At 44.9% G+C, this 21,443-nt stretch overlaps 1 protein-coding gene across 21 annotated transcripts in view; it reads left to right on the top strand.

Moving 5' to 3' along the window:
* TCF7L2 (transcription factor 7 like 2) overlaps positions 1-21,443 on the top strand; it is a 188,558-nt gene that overhangs the window by 68,863 nt on the left and 98,252 nt on the right. The window lies entirely within an intron of this gene.

Below are 21,443 nucleotides of genomic sequence, written 5' to 3'. Positions count from 1 at the left end.
TGGAGCAAAACTAGTATTTGTCTACTTCATATCTAGTGCTGTTTGCTTCAGTTTTTCAGAATGGTTTTGCTTTTCCTTCCCATCCACCTAGGCCATCACTGGAGGAAAAGATCAGAGAAAATATGTTTGGCTGCTGCTTTAGAAACCCACAGCCATCAAAAGCCAATGTCATCTTAAGAAACGAACCAAAGTTACTTCCTTATTTTAATTCTTTATTTTTTCACTACTGTGCCAAAGAACTGGTACAGGGGATGGCAGTGTTCCTTGGGCTCTGGGGCCATCTTGGACTGGTGTCAATCTTGTGGGATGCCATGGCAAGTGAGCAGGAGGCTCCTCCTGGCTAGGTGCAGCCTAAGAGGGCAGTCTGAGTCTGGTGGGTAGCTTTGCCGGGCATCATGTGCGCTTCCCAGTGCCTCTCCAGAGCCTCCTGCTGCGCAGGAGAGTGGGCATTTACTTTAAAAGCCAAATCAGTTAATTGTGCTGGTGGGTATCCTTGGGCTCCTGGCTCTCTTGGCACTCTCCAGCCCCTCCACCCAGGTGGCAAGGCAGAGACAAGTGGACTACATGAATATAGAAAAAAAAAAAAGAGGAGTTTAAAAATGGCAATAATTTTTGAAAGTAAAAAGAATCTGTTTCTAGGGAGGCTGAGGTTGATCTGCCTTGTATTTTGACCATTTATGGGGTTCTTATGGGTCTCTTTAAAAGCTGTTTCACTCTGCTATTCAATAAAAAGCATATTTACCATAGCAACCACTTAGGCTGTGAGGAATATATACTACCTCTGAGATGGAGGCCACCTTCCAAAAGAGCCACAGCTGGCATTTGTAATGTGATCTTTTGTGCTACTTACAATGTTGGAGAGAGAGAGCCTAGAGGATGGAGTGAGGGGGGAGCAGTGTTGGTTTGTTGGGTTGGGGGGGGGGGGGGGGGGGGGGGGGGGGGGCAAGGTTCTGCAAGGTCTAATGTTTATTTCTAGCAGGAAACTGTTGTGCCTTGTTCTGTTAAAATAAACAAATAAGGAGCAGCTTTTTCCGCTGCTTTTCCCTGACATCTGCCCCAGGCCACTTTAATTCCGTGGAATAAACATGGTCTTACTTTTTGGTAAATAAAGTTAGAGCAGGTAATGGCATTCAGGGGAGGTGAAATGGCTACAGATGCCAGTTGGCCTGGGATGTGTCAACCTTCTGTGGTGTTCCCATTCATCGCTGCTATGCCTGCCCACAACATCTGGGACCTGGCTGCTCTTCCACAAGGCTCTGCACCCATTTCTGATTAATCTTTTTATGGATCAAGGAGGGGTGTTTCATGGCAGGCTGATATTTCTGTGCAAGTGTAATGTGTAGTATATAGAGATTGAAGCTAATTCTCCACCCATGTTACCATGTCTTGTCTACCATGCTAGTTTTTCATCTTGAAATTAATTGTACTGACCTGAAGATCTGTAGGGAAATGCTAACACCTGCAAATAATTTCTTATCTCTCCCTTATCTCTGAAATCAGAATTCAAGGCTAGTCTTCATAGCTGGATTACAAAGAGAGGAAAGGAGAGTGTGTGTTAATTTTCCCCCTCTTTATTTACCCCTCCCTTTTTGTTTTTTCCCCTGCCCTTAATGCTCTTGCTTCTCAGTGATTGACTACCAGGAGCTCTGTGTCAGGGCTGCAGCCTTTACACCCAGCTCTGATGAAACTCTGTTTGGCTTCAGCACAGGTTTTTAGCTTAATGACCGAAGACTGCAGAACCTGGCTGTCTGTAATGTCTAAAGTCTTTGCTATTTGTCAGCCATCCTCCTTTCAGATTTGTTTAAGAACATTAAGTTAAGACTACAAAAATTGAAGCAAAAGACCAGCATGAATAATTTGGCTGGATTACCCCCAGTGCTGAGGGCTGGGTTAATATTGCTTTTCATGGTGCTTGAGAGAGTCTCCAAGGCCCATAATGAGAAACAGAATATTAAACTGAAATTATGTTCAGCGTGTCTTGAGGAAGGTACAGCATGAGGCTCCATTTAAGAGCAATGCATTTATTTGCATTTAGGTGCTTCACTAATCTTGTAAGACTCTTGTATCTTGCTCTGGCACAGTCATGCTGCTTATCTGTGTCCAAAGGTGAAAGAAAACTGGAGGAAAAATTGTTTTAATGGTATGCTATTAAGCTTGCTGGGTCAAAATTTTGAATTCAACCTGTGGATAGTACTATTGTGTGGCTGGGATTATTTCTAAGAGTTTTGGTGGTTATTCCTCTTCTTCTTTCTGACCTTTGATTTCATTGAAGGTATTGAGACGTTGTAAAAAAATTTCAGCAGTGTGGTTTTGGGTGTAAAGCAGAGTCCAGGTGGGTGTCTCCATGATCCTGTGAGTGAGCAGGGCACTAGTTGCCCTGAAATCCCATGTTCCACCTGTGCACTATCTGCTCCATACATATGCTGCCAGTGTGGTGATGAAATCTGGGTGCCCTAGGAGTGGGATTCTCCCGTGAAGATGTTCTGTTGCGTTGTGTACAGGCAAATGAAAATGATCATGGTATGTCTTCATAAGGATCTCCAAAGTCTGCTCAGTACAGAAAGCAAGCTCCTTTAAAACCTTTTTTTTTTAATCTGTGTATGGAATGGAATGGAATAGCATAGGATAGAATAGGATAGCATAGGATAGAATAGGATAGAATAGAATAGCATAGGATAGAATAGGATAGAATAGAATAGCATAGGATAGACCAGACCAGGTTGGAAGAGACCTTCAAGATCATCATGTCCAACCTATCATCCAACACCACCTAATCAACTAAACCTTAAGGAGAAAAACAGTGTCGTTCTTCTCTGTTCTCTGCAAAGTAAATACTCTGACTCAGCTATACTCTGTTTTGGGCAGAAGTGTGGGTGAAAGTCTGGTACCTGGTTCCTGCCTCCTGCTGCCTCCACAGTGCAGAAGCTTGCTTTTAGCTTCCTTTGTACTGGGCGAAAACGTTCTGAACCCTCAATGGTGGTGGTTTGGTACAGCACATTTCTTACAAAACAGTTAAAGCTTAAAAAAATTTCCTACATTTTCTTCTGCAGGGAGGCCTTTTGAAGTAAGTGTAAATGTTACCTGGGGGGAGGACTTCTTGTACTATTTGTCCTGGGCTTTCTAATATGTAATGAACACAGCCATAAAGTAGACTGAATCCCTGAGAACAAAGAATCACTGTGCAGTACTGTATCTAATTTTTTCCTTTTTATTATTTTTTTTTTTTCTTAAGGAGGTAAAAATGTGTTTTCAAAACATAAGATGACAAGCAAAACTAAAGGCAAAACCATCTGAAATGTACTCTCTGTTCTCAGCCTCTTTTGACGTGCATGGACAGCGAGTATCTGGGACTGCAGGGCAGTTTGGGGGGTTTAGGAGTTGTTTTCCCAGATTGGTTAGAGTTGGAGCTGCACAGTCTCCCCTGCCTGGTCTCTGATTTCTTTCAGTCTCATGTGGTTTACGCTTAGGCACTTGGAAAGAAAAGACAAATAATTACAAGTAATCGTGAGGTTTGGTTTGGATCTAAAAATTTACCTGTAGTGTCCTTTCAGACAGGCCAGAAGTAAGGTTCATCCAGATATATATCCTCAGTTCCCTGTGTATATTTGGAACATCTTTTAACTTCCACTTGCAGTGCCCCAAGAGGGCTTTTAAAGCTCATGCTTTGTTTGCCTTTAATTTTCTATTGTAGAGAGGCTGTTCTTCCTCTGCAGTAACCTCTTGAGATGTTCTTGGATTTCAGGCCTCATGTGCCCATTACAGAATCATAGAATCAATAAGGTTGGAAAAGACCTCAAGGATCATCAAGTCCAACCTGTCACCCAAGACCTCATGACTACTAAACCATGGCCCCAAGTGCCACATCCAATCCTTCTTGACAGCCTCTGGGGATGGTGACTCCACTGCCTCCCTGGGCAGCACATTCCAATGGCCAATTGCTCTTTCTGGGAAGAACTTTCTCCTCACCTTGAGCCTAAACCTCCCCTGGTGCAGCTTGAGACTGTGTCCTCTTGTTCTGATGCTGGTTGCCTGGAAGAAGAGACCAGCCCCCACCTGGCTACAGCCACCCTTCAGGTAGTTGTAGACAGCAGTAAGGTTTCCCCTGAGCCTCCTGTTCTCCAGGCTAAACAATCCCAGCTCCCTCAGCCTGTCCTCATAGGGCTTGTGCTCAAGGCCTCTCTCCAACCTCATTGCCCTTCTCTGGACACGTTCAAGAGTCTCAATGTCCTTTTTAAATTGAGAGGCCCAGAACCAGACACAGTACTCAAAGTGTGGCCTAACCAGTGCTGAGTACAGGGGCAGAATGACTTCCCTGCTCCTGCTGGCCACACCATTCCTGATACAGGCCAGGAGATCTGCAGGGTGATCCTCTGAGGATGTAAACTGTGTTGAGAGTTGCAGAAGCACTGTGGTGGTGGTGAGGGAAGGAATGGGGCATCCATCATGTTAGTGTGTAATATTGAGAGGGCTGTGGGGAACAGGAGGGCGGTGTGTCTCAGATGTATTGGTACGCTAGCAGTCTCTAATGGCATGTAAGTCATGCCTTGGTGCATGGACCCAACACACAGATCCTTGAGACTCATGCTGCAGAAATATCTGTGTGGACTTAATTGGAAAGCTCCTTTAGTGACTCCTTCCTTTTTAAATGGTCTATACTTTATTTTGCTAATTGTTCTGGTGGTTGCAAAGTAAACAAAATGTTTCATTAATACATGCCCAAAAGTGTGCAGATGTCTTGTCCTGAATTTTCAGAGGTGCAAGCAATGAAGCCACAGAACAAATTAAACTTGTTGAGAATTTTGTGGCTAAATCTTTCACCACTAATTTATTTTGATTTTTTTCCCTTGGGAAGTGTTGTGTATGAAAAAAAAGAAACCACCACCAAATGTCTTCAAAGCTGAATGCTTGGTGCTAAGTATAGAATTCACCTACCAGCATACCAATAAAGTTGTTTTGCTTGGGTTGCTATAAAACACACACATAATATTCAGTACCAACTAAATATGAATGGAAAACCTAGTGCCTGATTTGTGAAGAGCACAGAAGAATTGTGGACTCCTAAGAAGTGATTCACGTGGGGATTTGATACATTTGGAAATAGTTCCAGCTGTAGAGGACTGCTTCATGCCCTTGTGTTTACTCTGTGGCACAATGTCTATCATCTACAGACCTTACTTAGGTACTGGAGGTAACCCCTCTGCTTTAACATCAAGACTGGGGAAATGTGCAGGCTTGTACCTCTTACTGTGAAGTGAGCAGGAATTTAATGCTTCTGCAAACACCAGTGAGCACTAAAGCACCTTCCTAAGACAGCTTGGGGCTGGATTGGCAGCTGGGATGAATTGTCACGCTTGGTTGTAGTCAGGAGATCTGCAAGTAACTCCAAGAACTCTGAAGTATTTGGATGTTGGGATATTTCAGCTGTGAATAAATGCTGTAAAATGCGTAGTAGTGCCAGCCTCAATTGTTCTGGGATCATGAGTCAGGCCTCAGTAGATCATGAGGATTGGTGGGGGTTTTTTCGTCTTGTTTTTGTTTGTTTTCTGTTTCTTAAATAATACATTTTATATTCTCTTTATTTGCTCTCTGGTTCCTGAGCCTGCAGGGTATACTGCACTCATTCTCAAACTTTTCTCTACAGCAGCTGAGGAGCTTGCTGTGCACTGTAAGTGGAAGCTGAGGTTCTTCCCTAAACACTTCAAGGTTACCACACTTAAGAAAAATAGCAAGTATTATTAGACTGGCTGTAGAATGGTAGCAGCAACCTTAAGTGTTACTCCAGGAAAAGGCAGTGAGCAGGGGTGTTACAATATGCTGGGTGCAATCTATTGAGCATCTGTTTCTTGTGAATTATCTGACTGCACTTTGGGAGAGTCTGGCCCTCTGTGCCTGTGAGGGTTCCAGTTCATGGGTGCTGGGGTGGCTTTCATTGAGATAGCTGCAGCTCTCAGTGCTCCCAGGTAGGGCCAGGGTTCTCAGATGTTACTGGAGACAGTGCAGCAGGTCCTTCTGAAGCAGCAGGTTTATAGCTCAGGATATTGTGGTGAACCAGCATCAGTTTTGATGGCCCAGAGAGGCTGTGCTGTAGCTACTGCTCATGTTGCTACTGCTCCTGAGCTGAAGCTACAAGATTTTGCATTTTGGTATGTTATGGCAAACCAAATTATGTCTGGTATCTCTCTTTGACATGTCTTGAGTATTGAAACTCTCTGCTTAAGGGGGAAATAACACTGGAAGCTTTGTCATAAGAAATCCTTGGGTAAGATGCTGCCTTCAGTGTTGTTGGAAGCTCATCTACCGCAGGCTCTTGTATTTTTTGTTTATGAAATTCCCATTGTGTCCCAAATGCAATGCAAATATGAATCCCTAAATTCTGGTCCTTTCTGATTAGTTGGTCTGGGATACAGTAAAACTGTGGAGAACAACATTTTGAGGTAGAAAGCAGCGCTGAGAGGATGGTTTAGGAGAGCATTTTAGCCCAGAGGAGCCCACGCTGCATTTTGGATTCAGTCAGGTGGCAGTTTGTGTTACGCTGGAGCACACGTGTTAAATTTCACTTCCAGGGTCTCATGTGACCCTCAAATTAAATATGGGCAGGCTGTCAGCTCCTGTGCAGGAGAGACATTGTCTGGAGAGGAATGGAGAGAGCGCAGACGGCTGTCGGTTCCCGAGGCCCAGGGCGTGCACGAGGACTGCAGCAGCAGCAGCCGTGTGCGGTGGCTCGGCCTTGGCAGCGGGCAGAGAGCTGCGGCAGCGCCGGGTGATGCTGGAGAGCCAGATGGGTGAGCCTGTCAGATCAAAGATGATGTGTACCGAGGGTGGCAGACTTGGCAGGGCCGCTCGCCGCAGGTCTTTCTCCCCATGCACCCTGTCTGCAGCTGAAGTTTGTGGCTGGATTCAATCTGGAGCTTAGAGTAGCAGGTACTGAATAATGCAGCCCTACTTTGGAGCCAGAGCCCATGCCGGCTGGAGCAGGAGCAGCCATCGTGTGCAGAGCAGATGATTTAATGGCTATGATGTGGCCCCAGCACTGTTTTTAACAAAATTTCTAGAAACTGCAGTCCTTCCCTTTCCAGTACAGCTTGGGGCTTGTTGATGCAAGGCAGAAAAGCCCAAATATGCAGCCGAAGTAGCTGTCTCAGAATAACTATTCCTCATTATCTCTCCATGCGGCCTCTCTTATTCAGCAGTAAGAGGTCCTTTGTGTGGTTTAGCTTAATCCGCTTTGGAAACGGATTAAGCTAAGTCTCACAAAGAAACTCTTAGTGCTGAATAACAGTGTCCACACGGAGAGATAATTCGAAATAGTTGTTCTGCATTTTTCAATTCATACTTGAGCCCCTTGCGCAGAAACTTCCTAGCGCAGATGAGCCCACTTGAATAGGAACCTCCTATTTTCTGTCTAAACAAGGTCTATGTTCTGTGTCCAGGTGCTGTAGTACAGAAAACAGCACACATTTATCATTAAAAAGAGAGGTAGGAAGCCAGCATTGCCTGGCTCAAGACCATTTGTTTGCCAAGTTCCTCAAGCCCAGGATTATTGCTCTTCTCACCAGTTCATGTGATTTGGGATTCAATTATTCACAGGGTACTTCACTTTCAGGACTGCACAAACACCTGTAGTCTCTCCTTTGGAAGAAACTGGAGGTGCCTCATAAACCACCTCCCAAAGAGAAGGAAGCTTGTTTTCTTCTCTGCCCTATGCAGTCCTGTTTGGCAAAGGGCAGACTTGTTTTGGAAAGTCTTTGGAGAATGAAGCGATGTTGCAGATAACAAGAGGTGATGCTTTCGTAAAACACTCTCCCACTCCTTATCTCTGCCCAAGCAATGTTCTGTGCCTCATTTCACAAACGGAAGCTAGAAATCTTTGTCAAAGAGACTTTGGTTTTGAATATGCAGTCAGCTGGTACGCAGGGTTTGGTTCCAGGAGTCCTTGCCTTGAAGCTTTGCTTGTATCTGGCATCTTTTCTTGAACCTGGTAACAAAATCACTCAGCGCTTTCCCAAGACAGGGAAGCATTGCTCACTCCTCTGTTTTACCAGGGTTGCCAGAAAGATGTTAAGTAACTTTCCCAAGCTGATTTTGAGAAACTGATGATTTCCACATCTGCATCTGAGAGGCATGCCATAAACCCCTTGCAGCCGTGAAGGAAAACAAACAAAAAAAGAAACGGAATTAGTTTTTGAAATGTACACCTAAAGTCCTAACATGTATCAGACCTTAGAGGAAAGTTACTTCTGGTGCTCTTTAGGTGTGATGAGGACCCTGCATATCCAGGAGTCCTTGTGTCAGATGTGCCTACACATCTTATCTCTCAGAAGTAGGAAGTCTGGGGGAGCTGAACTAGGCCGTCCTCTACCCCAGCAAGCAGCAGATCTGCAGCCAGGCTTGTGAAAGTAGGAATGATGTGTACATAATGGTATACATAGGCTGGTAGGGTGTCCTAGGCATGCATGGCTTGAACCCATATGTGTGTGTGTAAAAGAGGAAGGGTGTTTTCTGACTAGCCTCCCTGATAGAATTAAGAGGTAACCAAATCCTTGGCTTTTTTATTTGTTTTTGTTTGTTTGTTTTTAAACTTTTGGGTTGCTTTCTTGCAGTCTTCTGTTTGTTTTTGGCATTGGTTGGTTTCTGGTTTGTTCCTTTTGTTTCTCCCAACCCTACTCCTCTACCTTCACAGCACAAATTAAGGAGCTGATGGTGTCCCTGGGCCTGGCTGTGCAAGCCTGCAGAAAGAGGTGGGTCTGTGCTAGTTTCCTAGGAGAGGCAAGCAATTCTCTAACATGCACTTTTCCTGTTGGCAGAACTCAAAGGCTTCTGAACTACTATTACTGTGGAAACCGGCTTCCCCTTCCTTTTTACTTTTTAGGCCTTGATTCAAGAAATCGTTAAACGTGAGCTGACGTCCGTCCACGTTCAGGACAACACTTAAGTGTGTGCTTGAAGTATTGTCTTGTATAGTGATGCTTTTCTGAGTTGAGGTTCTGGAAATGAGCATTTCTATGAAATAAAAGTCCCTTCTTGAGAGGTGATTGTGGCTTTTGCTTGGCCCTCAGCTACAAAGTACGAAGAAGGGAAAGGGAGAGAGAGAAGTAATAGCATGTCTCAATCTCCTCTTCCCTGAAGCTTGTCTTTGGGCTGATATATTTCTCTCTCTAGGGTTGTAAAGGACAAGCTGAAGGAAAGTTTTGGTCCCTTACTGCTTATCTGCCCACACAAGAATGCACAAAATCTCTGTGGTCTCTTTCCCTGGCTGATAGAATTGTCTGCCCCATTGTATGTCCAAAGAGCTCTGCAATGTTAATAGTTTGTGTTACAGAAATGTGACTGCCCTGTAATACGGAAATAGCATTTTATGGAGAAAAGGAGAGGGAAGGGACCTGAAAACTTCCAGACCTTCACAGTGTGTATTTACAGTTGTGAATGCTTCTCCTGCTCAGCAGCTTCATGGAAGCAGTGTCGTTAGAAAACCCCAAATGTCTGTTGGTGCATGTTGGACATGTCTGCATGGTTAATTAGTGTGAAGCAAGCGAGGGTTTGAATTGCTAAAGTCATGGCTGCTTCACATTGAACTCCCCATCTCGACAGTTTTCAGGCATGCCAAGCTCTTTGGAGGGGAGTTACTTACTGGACATGAAGCAACCTGCTCGTCGTTAAAGGGCTCTGATGGCCAAGACAGGTTACCGTAGGAGAAGTTCTGGTGTGATTCTGAGGCACACTGGTTGCTCCACAATTTCTGCCCAAGGGGTAAATCTGAGGTAGCAGATGCCACTTGGACTGAAGGTGAAGCTTGCTTGCATCTGGGTCCAGAGCCGAGTGTGTGGCCAGGCAGTTACAGAAGTGCTGCAAGACCTTGGTGAAGCTTGCCCTGTAGTAACTTGTTGTGCTCATCATGCCTGGAGCATGTTTGGGGAGTGTCCACTCACACCATAGATGGACTGTTAAGCTTCCTCAGATCACTGTGCTGAAGAATCTCTGGGATGAGTAAATGGGGAGAAAAAGTGAAGGAGCAGCGTCAGCACTGAGGGGAGAGGAAAATGGGCAAAGAGCTGGTGCACTGCTTACTTTCTGGCCAATTCGGCTGCTCCTCACCTGGGCACCAACCTGTTGTGGTTGTGAAATCACAGAATCCAAGAATGTTAGGGGTTGCAAGGGACTTCCAGAGATGATTGAGTCCAACCTCCTTGCCAAAGCAGGATCACCTAGGGCAGGCCACACAGGTGCACATCCAGGTGGGTTTTGAATGTCTGCATAGAAGGAGACTCTGTAAGGTCTCTGAGCATCCTGTTCCAGTGCTCCATCACCCTCACCATAAAGTGTCTCCTTGTGTTGAGGTGGAACCTGCTGTGTTCCAGCTTGTACCTGTTGTTCCTTGTCCTATCACGGGGCACCACAGAAAAGAGACCAGCTCCTTCATCTTGACATCCACCAAGTCAAAGCACTGGGTGCAAATTAAAGATAATTTAATTATCATTTTAATGTATTTAAGAGGATCTAATAGGCAAGCTGCTCTGGGATAAGCAAGATGCAGGGAAGATGAGGCTGTGCAGCGCAAGGCATGGCAGAGGTTCAGTTGCTCTGTGTTTGTGGTGTGATGGGCGCTGTATACTCATGTCCCTTTCCTGGAAAAGCAACGTGTTCTGCATATCAGATCATGGCAAAGCTGGGAGCAATGCACAGCTCCCCTGACTCCTAGTTCACAGTCCAAACTGATAGGCTAGCCTGTCTTTGACATGCATATTTAATGCTCTAGTTGTCTTTTGCATATTTTGCTGGAAGGGACTAAAGACAAAAAAGAAAGAAATAAAATTGCAAGTTACTCACCTGTCCTTCAGCACAGGTGAGCTTTGTGCTTTTCCCATTGGACATCTGTGAGGTGTTTAAAAGAGCAACGTGGGCTTCTGACATCAAAGAGTTAATAGCAGTGAGTGTGGTACAATAGCTCATTAGGACTTAAACGTGGGCTGCAAACTCAGAAATCTTGATAATTTTGGTCTATAAGGACACTGAACTTTCAACCCTAGTTCAGCAATAATAAATGCCTGTTAAGTAAGGCTTCCTTTTATGAAAAGAGGGTGGATGGATGCATTTCAATGGGCTTTAAAAAGTATTGCTACTCGTTTCAGCGTCTGCTGGCCGAATGCATCCGGGCCTGGGAAGGCATTTCAAGATCTGCACAAAAAGCACTTTGAAGTATAACCTTTGTGAGCGCCTTAGCTAAACCTGACTGCAGTTGGAAGCAGCAATTTATTTATTTAATTGCTTTATTTATTTATTTGCTGGGTCTTTAACTTTTAAGGTTGCTTTAAAGGAAAAAAAAAAAAAGGCTACAAAAATAAACTGGTGAGCAATTAAATGAAGCTACAGTTTTGAAGCTGCTTTAACCCCAAATGGAAGGTGGTGCTGTACTTTTGGCTTTCACGTGGATGTTTTCATAACCAAATACATTGTTGCTGGGTTTTGTGAAGCAGGGGAAGATGTTCAGGGAGCTGAAGTTCAGGGGATGAAGTTCAGGGATTGAAGTTCAGGGAGTCACTGGGGCTGACAGCCCTGCCACCCTAGAAAAGAGGGCTTGAGCACGTAGCCATCCTCCAGCCCGCGCTGGCTCAAAATGTTCAACAGCCCTTTCATCTACCTATAAAAGGATCCTGCAGACATTATGGGCACCAAGATCTGAAACAAATCACTAGTGACTGCAGGTCACCACTTTATAAGGTGCAATCTTCCTTGCCTTCAGTTTGCAGGTCTCAATCCAGGTGAGCTTCCACCGAGGTTCTACATGGGACTCGAAGCAGTGTGTGTGTGTGTGTGTGTTTTACCTCGTCTCTCAGAGAGCACGAGAGAGAGACCTCCGTGAAGAGAGTGACAGGGTTTGATATAAACCAGCAGGACTGCATTGCTGCCATTATTCGACAGTAAACCCTTTCACAATGCCATATGCCGTGCATTCCAGCGCAGCGGCGGAGGGTGTGATATAGTTAAAGCACACTCGGCAAACAGGAAACGCTGGTGACCGCTGTGTGTGCTTTTCATGGAGATAAAGTATTGAGAGCGTAACCAACAAAAAAAAAAAAAAAGAAGTGCTGGGAATGGGGAGGGAGAGGACAGCAGGGGTGAAGGAGAGGGATGTGTATTTTTGGGCCTGACGCTCCGGTCGTTATGAAAACGCGGGCAGGAAATGCAGCCGAGAAAACGCCGCTTTGCCCCGAGATGTTTGTTTTACTCCATTACATGGATTTTTCTAAGCTGGCCGCTGGGTATCAGGAGTGGGTGTGGTCTCTCCTTTCCTTTTGAAAATTTATTTTCTTTTTGAAGTTCCTGCCACTTTGGCTTAGTATCCAACTCCCTTCCCCTCTCCCCTACCCTGGTTCATAATCAAAGGCTATTTTAAGGGACTGGAGTTCAGCAATACATATTTCATACCCCGGCAAAACGCGAACATCGGTATTTAACCTCAGCGCAGTTATTTTCCCAGCCACGGCTTTGCAAAAGGCATTACAAAGCTTCCTCACAGTTAGGAAGTGGCTATTGCAGGGCAGTGAGGAAGGCAGGGGGATGGGACCAACAGGTCCTTGGATGGGGAGAGAGCTCTGAATCATAACACACCATAGCTTTAATAAAATAAATGAAGTGGAGCCTTTTCAGCTGAGGGCAGACTGTATTGGGGCAAGCTGGGCTTTTAACGTTGGGAGTGAAAATTGACAGGCTGAGAACTGGGACATAAACAAAAATGTCAGTCCCTGGGAGTCTTGTTCACTGGACAATGTCTCAATTGTTTCTGTGATTTTTCGCAGGCAGCAGGGGATAGTGGGAGATTTAACTCTTTAAGGGCCACGCAGGCACTGGAGGTGCTCGCAGAATGAAGAAGTGGCGGAAAAGAGCATTTTTTGTTTGGAAACGATTAAGCATGTCAGTGGGTGATAAGGAAAGGTCACACTGTTCTTTGCATACTTGTCTGCTGTTCAAGTTGGGCTTTACGCTTCTTTAATTTTGTTTAGGTTTTGCTGCTTGCCTTGAAAACTGAAGGGTTTTTTTCTTTCTCTTGTTTTAAATCAGGAAGGAAGATTATGGGGCAGACTGGCAGATATGTGAGAAGTGGGGAAAGTGTTTGTGGGGAGTTGCATTTTAATTTTTTGTTAGTATTTCTTAATTAAACAGCTGACAGGCGGGCTAGGGTGTTTTAAGGTTGTCTTGGAGTATTTGGAACAGGCTGAAATGAGAGATAGGGAATGCCCTTTATTTTGTTAACCGCTTTACAATTATGCTTAAGTTTTCAAAATAAAAAACCATCTTCAAAGAAGGTAGAGGAGAAACAAGGAGCTTGCTTGTCTCATCATACTTTTGCTTTATTTATTACGAAAACAAACAGTGAGACCTGTTGCATACCAGCCTGATGTGGGCAAGGTTCAGAAGGCTGTAACTGGCAATTCTTTAGTCACCAGATTTTGAATGTATGTTTTGTTGTGGGCAGAGAGGAGGAGGGGGAGACGGCAAACCAAAGTTGCTTCTTCAGGGTGCAAAAGCTGTTGAGGTTTATTTGCAGGAAGATAAACCTGTTTTATTAAAACGTAGGTCTTGCCTCAGTTGAGTGAAGTTGAAACATTTTGCAGGCTGGAAGCCAACTTGCTTGGTGTGCAGCAGCTTGGTATTAAAGGTCTGGGATGTGCTGAGGTTGCTTTAACTTAATTTATGGAATAATAATGTATCCTATTTTTGTATCCGCGCATCCTCTGGCTGCTTTGTGTTCGGATGCATGTTTGCAACCCTGCACACTTTCTCTTGTGTTCAAATTTCCCCTTCCCCTGCCCCCATCCCCTGCTTGCACACAGCCATCCCTGCCTGCCGCTTGCTGGCAGGCAGGAGGCTGGGAGCAGCTGAAAGCTCTCCGCCGCCTTCCTGCCGGGCAGGAAATTGCCTCCTCTGTCAATGCAGCAAAACTTGTGCTCATGGGCAGGCTTCTCCCCAAATTCCTGCTTGGGAGATACCTCTTCTGTGTGATAAGGATGGGGATAGTAAGCTGTTGCTCTCCAGATGCTTCCCTGTGTGTTTCATGCTGAATGGGACAGAGGGAAGAGGATAAAAATAACTGCAATGTTCTCTTTGAAAGAGGCTGTTTGCAAAGACCAGAATGGGGAGGACAAGGTGATGTCCCTTGGAGTCTGTCTAGGACTGGAGATACTGGGCACTCAAAGTGCATGCCAGATCCTCTGAGGAAAATCTGGTTCTCTGTGTTTTGAATTGATACTGGTTTCAGGGATATAGAAAACAAAAGTTGTTGACATGCTGGAGCGCTTGGTTCCCTGGGTGAGTGTCTTGAGTCGAGCTGGGTTTAATATATTTTAATGAATCATTTGTGCAGCAAAATGAATTGTGCTTCCTGTTAGCTAGGGATCACCGAAGAGATCGTGATATTTCTTGAAACTCTTTGTTACTCATGTACTAGTATCAGCATTTTGCCTTGGAGATCATCCATGAGCAGTTCTTCACAGCGGTTAATGTTGGAGCTCCTCTGTGCCGGGATGGGGAACATGTGATGCTTTTCTTTGCCTCGCATTGAGCAGCAAATTACACTGTTTAATTAATAAACGTTTCTTTTCCATGAAGCTTCTCCAGTACTTGCATAAAATTCACCGTCTTGGCAAGTGTCCTTACCCCTGAATTAATTTTCTGGTGTAGTCGCAGAAAGTGGTTAGATTTGTCAGTTCATGAATTTCTCCTACTTGTTACAGAGTGCAGCGTAATGCTGTTCTGGCTGAGATTGCCCTGGGTTTGTGCATTACATTAACACAGAAGGAAAGAAAGCAGTATGTTGAAGTGTTTTCTTAGGATTGTTTTTAAATTTCCTCCCCTTTCTAGTCATGAGTAATGGTCAACTTTGATTTGAAAATAAACTCATTACTGATAATAACAGCCTACAAGAGATCTCTGCTTCCCTGCTCCTCCCTGTCTCCTGGAGAGGCTTAAGTGCTGTTCTAGGTGAAACAATGCTATTTTTAGTGCCGTTGCAGAATGTGTTCACAAGATGTCCACTCTACAGCTGTACAGCCAATCTGTGCATTCCTTTAATCGCCACAGTAGCTTCTGGGGCACCTGAATAGTTAATTTTGTAGTTTAGATGCAGCAGGAGGTGGAGAGAGATGGAGACACTGAGGAGAAGATGCTCTTTGTAGATATTTGTGACATCTGTAAAACTCAAAGGCAGGCTCCATCTCAACTGTTGAGGGCAAACAGTACCTGTAACATTTGCTTATGTTATTAAGGTTTTAGTGAAGTGTGAGCAGCAAAGCATCTACTCTGAGTTGTCTCCCATCGGTGCTCTAGGATATGCCTGGAGGAGCCCAGGAAGTTTGGGCATCGTGTGCTCTCATGTCTCTTCACCTTAAAGGACCTGAATCCAGCTTGTGAAGGTTGGGAAACTAGCAGAACAAGAAATAGGCTAAGTCACGCTTTGTCAGAGTTGAATGCTGCATGCCCACCTTCTGGAGTGAGCATGTGCTGGGTGATGTAAGGGTTGGGCTACTTCTTGTTACCGCACTTCTCCTGTGAATAATGCCCCAGCCTGGGGAGGAACAGGCATTTGGTGTCATCTTGGTGAAGAAGTCAGAAAAAATGCTTTGCTTTTTGTTGTTGGGTGTTTTGAGGCATGTTTGAGAACTGCCACAGGTATGAGATAGTCACTGAAGTGAGGCGCTCTCCTTCCCCTTATGCTGTCCACTGGAGAGCTGTAACCATCTGAAGGGATGAATGGACTCTTACACCGTCCTTCCACTGGCTAAACGCTGTACTAGAAATCACTTCTGTTTCTGTGAGGAGGGAACTTGAAATCTCCCTTTTGCTGCTTGAATGCCTTCCTGGTGAATGTTCAGGCCAAGCCTGCAAGTCTGTGGGGTGCTTCTCACCAGCATCTGCTGCACTTGCATGGGAAGGTGACTGTGGAAGTTCTAATTAATGGTACTTAGCACTTACGTAGCGCTTCATGTTTCCAAAGTGCCATACAAATCCATGTCTGCCTATCAGTCCCTGGGGGAAGATGGAGCTCAGTATTATTACCCTCATTTATACATGGAAAAGCTGAGATGCGGAGAGGTTAAGTGGTTTGCCCAAGCCCACACAACAAGTCAGTGTCAGCTCTCAGATTAGTCTTGGAATTTTCCTGGCACTTGCTGTCATTGTGCAGTCAGCTGGAGTGTGTTGCCCTCATGAGATACTCCTTGTCAAGTGCTTGAAACTTCATGCAAAGCCTTTTCGAGATGTTCTGAGGAGATCCTCCTTGGAGGCAGCGTTGATTGCTTGTTGTTTATTCTAACACATACAAGCCCTTCCAAGAGGTGTGAAAGTTGGATTCAATGAAGGAAGACCCTGACTGTAAAATACTGAAATACTGCTCAGATAGTGGTGGCATCTCATTGTGCTGGGGAGGCTGTGAATAGCTGTGTAACCCAGCACTATGGAGCTCTAATCTACAAGGTGAAGCAAAGCAGCCCTTCACTATCAGCAACTTTTCCTAGCTTTTGGGAGGGAAGACACAGCAAGAGGCTGCAGTCTATGGGAAACAATGTCTCATCTACATGCAGGATTGCTCTTGAGGAGCTGCTTTACAATAGCTCCTGTGTGAAGATGCTGTTGTTGGAGAATAAGAGTGTCTCTGCCTAGCACAGAGTAATTAGCTTTCAAAGTAGATTAAGCTAAACTGGGAAGATGCTGTTAATCTGAAGTTGTGGGTTCTGTATTTGATCTTGAATAGATATTCTCTTCTCAAATTGCATTTGCCCATTCTAGATTGATTTATCTTTTTCATAGGGAGATGAGGCCTTGTTTCTTAAACCACAATTTGATTGAGATACCAAAATTACCTGATTATTTGATTGGGATGCCAGGCAACTTTCTCCCTCCGTTAGATGATGCAGTTTTTCAAATGGGTCCTTCCTGATACTCTCTGAAGAGGGATTTGAGGAGTCAACATCCAAAGGAGTTTTTTTCCCTGGATGCCCAGCAGTTAAAATTGTTAGTGCAACCTGAAGTAGATGAATGAGGCTGGAGTAGAATCATAGAATTGTTAGGGTTGGAGAAGGGACCTCAAGGATCATCTAGTTACAACCCTCCCTACCATGGGCAGGGACACCTTGCACTAGATTAGGTTGCTCAGAGCCACATCCAGCCTGACCTTAAAAGCCTCCAGGGATGAGGCTTCTACCACCTCCCTGGGCAACCTGTTCCAGTGTCTCACCACCCGCATGGGGAAGAACTTCTTCCTAACACCCATTCTGAATCTGCCCATTTCTATTGTTTTTCCATTCCTCCTAGTCCTATCATTACCTGACACCCTAAAAAGTCCCTCCCCAGCTTTCCTGTAGGCCCCCTTCAGATACTGGAAGGCTACAATAAGGTCTCCTCGGAGCCTTCTTTTCTCCAGACTGAACAGCCCCAACTCCTTCAGCCTGTCCTCATAGGAGAGGTGCTCCAGCCCTCTGCTCATCCTCGTGGCCCTTCCCTGGACACGCTCCAGCACGTCCAGGGTAACACATGGGGAAACTGTTAGGATTCCAGAGGAGGCTGTTAGAGTAGAGTCCTTGGGTCCCTAACTCTCTTGGTCTCCCAAAAAGCAGAGCCAGAGGGCTGACTGGGCACAGGCTGCATAGCTGCCAGGCGGAGTGGGGTTGCAGGGCTGTGGTTTGGCAGGAGTGACCGTGCGTCAGTGGGAAACCACAGGGTGTGGTGCGGAGCCAGCGCTGGCTGGGGAGCTGCGAAGACAATAAGCCCGTGGTAGGCATTAAATGATACTAGAGAGCCTGTGCTGATCTCAGTTTTGTGTGGCATAGTCTCTTTAGAGTAAAATGCAGGAGGCAGGGTTTGGTTTTAATTTTTGTTTTTCATTGCCAGCTCTGCCATCAGCTGGTCTAGCACCACAGTGCTAGTCATGCAATGTCTTTATTTCTCTGAGAAGGCGGGAATAACCTTCCTCTACGTGTGCCATAAGGTGGAATTGGCACCTACAGGCCAACTTCTGAACTTTACACCGAGCACTTCTGCCCAGTTGAGTCACTGCACTTGTTTTGAGGGCTCTGAGTTTCCATTTCAGCAATGGAAAGATGTCTCTTCTGAGCAGGATTTGGTGGCATGTCCTCTGCAAATATCGTACTGCAGTGGTGGTAGACTCCTTGGGCAAGACAACAAACTCCCAAGGAGTGTTTTGGTCCCAAGCCCTCCTGAGTGGTGGCTTTGGGTAACATCAGCTCTTTGGCTGAATCTAGATCGTAAGATGGAAGACTGATCACAGGTTCTTTGCTGGGACTTGCCCCCCTGTCATGCCCTGTGGCTTGTTTGTGTGATACTGCACAGGGTAAAGGCACTGTAGGTTACATATTGTGTATTCAGCGTTCATGGGCAATAATCAGAGATGTACCTCTGTGCTCTGAACTGTTACATCATGATGAAGTATGTCATAAGGTGTTCAGAGATGTTTCCCCTTCCCATACTGCCCACATGCCAAAATAAATATCTGATCTGAAAGTCAAGGTACAGAAGCCAGCTGGATTGTACAAAAAGTCCTGCCTCTCTTCTGTGGTGGTTGGTTTTTTTTACACATAATTTTCCTGATGGGTTGAATGACTGTCTACAGTACAAATAATTAAAGAAAAAGGATGGAGAAGAGATTTTGGCATTTCTTTGAGCAGTAGTGTGTTCCTTCTTTGAAATCTGGGTTGAGTTTTTGTTGTTTGTTTGTTTGCTTTGGGCTTTTTTGTTTATCTGATCATTTGGGCTTTTTATTTTATTTTTTTTTCCCCCTCCTGTTTTCACAAATGGAGAAAAGGAGAAATTGTGTGCATGTGTGTGGTGCCCTGCCAAGCAGAGAAACTAAGCAGACAGCCTCTATTGCTTTTGCTCTCACATCTCTAACTTAATTATGGGGGAGGCAAGGGGTGTGTTGTGTTTAATGTACTCCATGCTTCCAAAACTCTGCACTCTAGCATGTTGGGGGCTGACCACTGGCACGGGCTTTCATTAGTATTTTTTATTTACCCTGCCCTTCTGAATTACTGCTTCTGGTTTGGGGGCTTCTTTGTAAGGGAATTCTTTTATTTTTGTTTTTATAATTGCTTCTGGATCTACAGAAGTGCATGTTGAAAATCATCTCAATGTCACTAGTCTTTAGTTCAACAAGAACGCTATAGAAACGAAAGGTTCTGTCATCCATCAGATTTTCTGTTCCATTTGTTGAAGATGAAAGGCAAGCGAATTTAGTGCTCACTTTCTTCTCCTTCTGACAGTTATTGATCCTCCCTGGAACTCTGCAATTCTTGCTCCAAGCTGGCCCTGACATAGGGAATCCCCAATTCATTATGTGTATGCTCACTAGCGCCACAGCAGTGCAGCTGAGTTGCCCTTCCAGTTTCAAAGCCATTTGCTATTTTTCAGCTGCACTTTGTGAGATGGGATTTTACTCCCCCCCAACACTCCCTTTTCACCCCTTTTGCCTTGCAAGACTTTTAATCTGGAAGCTGTTAATGTCTGACAAACAGCTGCTACAGCAGGGAGGGTTGAGTGGTTTCAAAGGCTTTCTTGAGTTGTGCAAAACAGGAGATGGCTGAATCTTTTTTCTTTGAGACAACAGGGTGTAGGAGGGAGACAACCTACAACCTGTTGGTTTTTTGTTGAATTTTGTGGTCCTTGAGGATGTAAGATTGTCAGGGTAGAGACAGTTCCTCTGTTATAATCAAGATTGTGACATTAGTGTGTTTATTTGGTGGCTTCCATTTCCAGAAACAGGGTAGCAACAATAAAAGAAGAATCAGTGTAATGGTAGGACTTATCAGAGGCTTCAATTTCCATCCTCCCACAGCCTTTAATTGAAGGTATGTCTGGATGGATGGGATCAGAGGCTGGTGGGTTTCCTTCACCGCTTGCTGAGCTCACCCAAGGCAAGCCCAGCAAATCATGTTGCAGACTGGAGCTGACTGTAACCTGGCTGGCATGGTGCATGGGCCCAGGGTATGCACTGGGTGATGCATGGCTGTGCCCTGTCTGCTGTGCCTGGCACGACAGCCTACACAGAGGCACCAGTCTTCTAGGAACAGATTTGTAGTGCTCTGTGCTTTTCTGATATCTCCTGTGCTGCTGCATGGTACCTTCTCTTTTGTGAGTGAGGATGATGAAGTATTGTGCACAAATTTTCCTGAAGTTTTTTGTTGTTTGATGTTAGGCATTTAGTGAAGGTGCAAGTGAAGCTGTAGCCTCTTGGTTATTCTGTGCTGAGCAATAACAAACTCTATGGCTCAACCTTTTGTTTGTGTAAATATTAATGAAATCCATCCCTCTGTCCTCTGTGACCAGTTAGGGACACGTGTCAGCGTTCTTGTGCTGGTCCTCCTCTTTCTCCGTCCTCCTTTCTTCCTGGGGTTTGCTTAACACTTGGTCAACAGAACACATTTCCTACCAAAGTCTTAGAGAACAGAGGGGAACAGCCTCTTTCTAAAGAGGCAAGACCTACGTAGCGTGCTGTGGGTCACAGCCTACCACCTGAGGGCTCAGCCTGAGCTTGCTGCAGGAGGAGAAGGTAGCTGGACTGGTGAGTGCAGAGCCGATGGTAATCAGGCTTCCCCCAGCTGGTTACAGGCTTTGCAGGAGGTTGATGGGCCCTTAAAAAAGGGAGTTTCACATCTGCTTTTGTTTATCCTTTTTGCTGCAGGCAAGGCTGAAAACTTAATAAATTGCATGAAACCGAAGGAAGCATGAATATAAAAGAGTATTAGATAAATTACAGCAGCCTGCCTACCTGTAACATTTGTTTTCATACCGTAAATGGTACGTGTGTATTATTTCTCTATAAAGCACCCACATGCCCCAGCCTCTCACTGAGGCTCTCTTGTTTAAACATTCCTGCATTCTAGCTATTTCTGCTACCCAGCTTCCACCTTTGACTCCTCCCAAATTTTAACATCGTTCTTCAGTGGCAGGCGTTTAACACCCCAGCGCTCTGAAGATGCGATGATAGTTTTTCGAAGGGTATTTATAAAGCATTTTAAAGTATTTTGGAAGCTCCTCTCTGAAGGAGCAGATGAAAGCAAAATCCTTGTAGTGCTGGTAGCATAGGAACGGTGTACAAAGAACGTCTCAGATACTTTCCTTAATATGTGCCTGTATTTGCTCTAATGTGCTCACCGTTTTTTTCCGCCCGGCTCTCCTGGCAGGGGCAGGGATGAAAGGGGAATCGCGAGAGAGAAACAATAAACTTGTAAAACAGACACCTTAGTAAGAGATACTGTAGCTTCAAATATTTACAGTTCCTTTGTGAGAGAATTGGCATTGCACATTAACCTTAATGGAAGTGTAATATGGCATGTATCTGAAGGCAGAATTGAAGAATATGAATTTCTGCAGCTAATGGTTTTTGAGTAAATTCAATGCAATTGTCTGGCAGTTATTAGCGGAATGTGTGAATCGGG

This window comes from Melanerpes formicivorus, unplaced genomic scaffold (genome assembly GCF_026170545.1).
Source record: "Melanerpes formicivorus ecotype bairdi unplaced genomic scaffold, bMelFor1.0.p_v2 SCAF_6, whole genome shotgun sequence".
NCBI lineage: Eukaryota > Metazoa > Chordata > Aves > Piciformes > Picidae > Melanerpes > Melanerpes formicivorus.
This window is presented reverse-complemented; position numbering and strand designations above follow the sequence as displayed.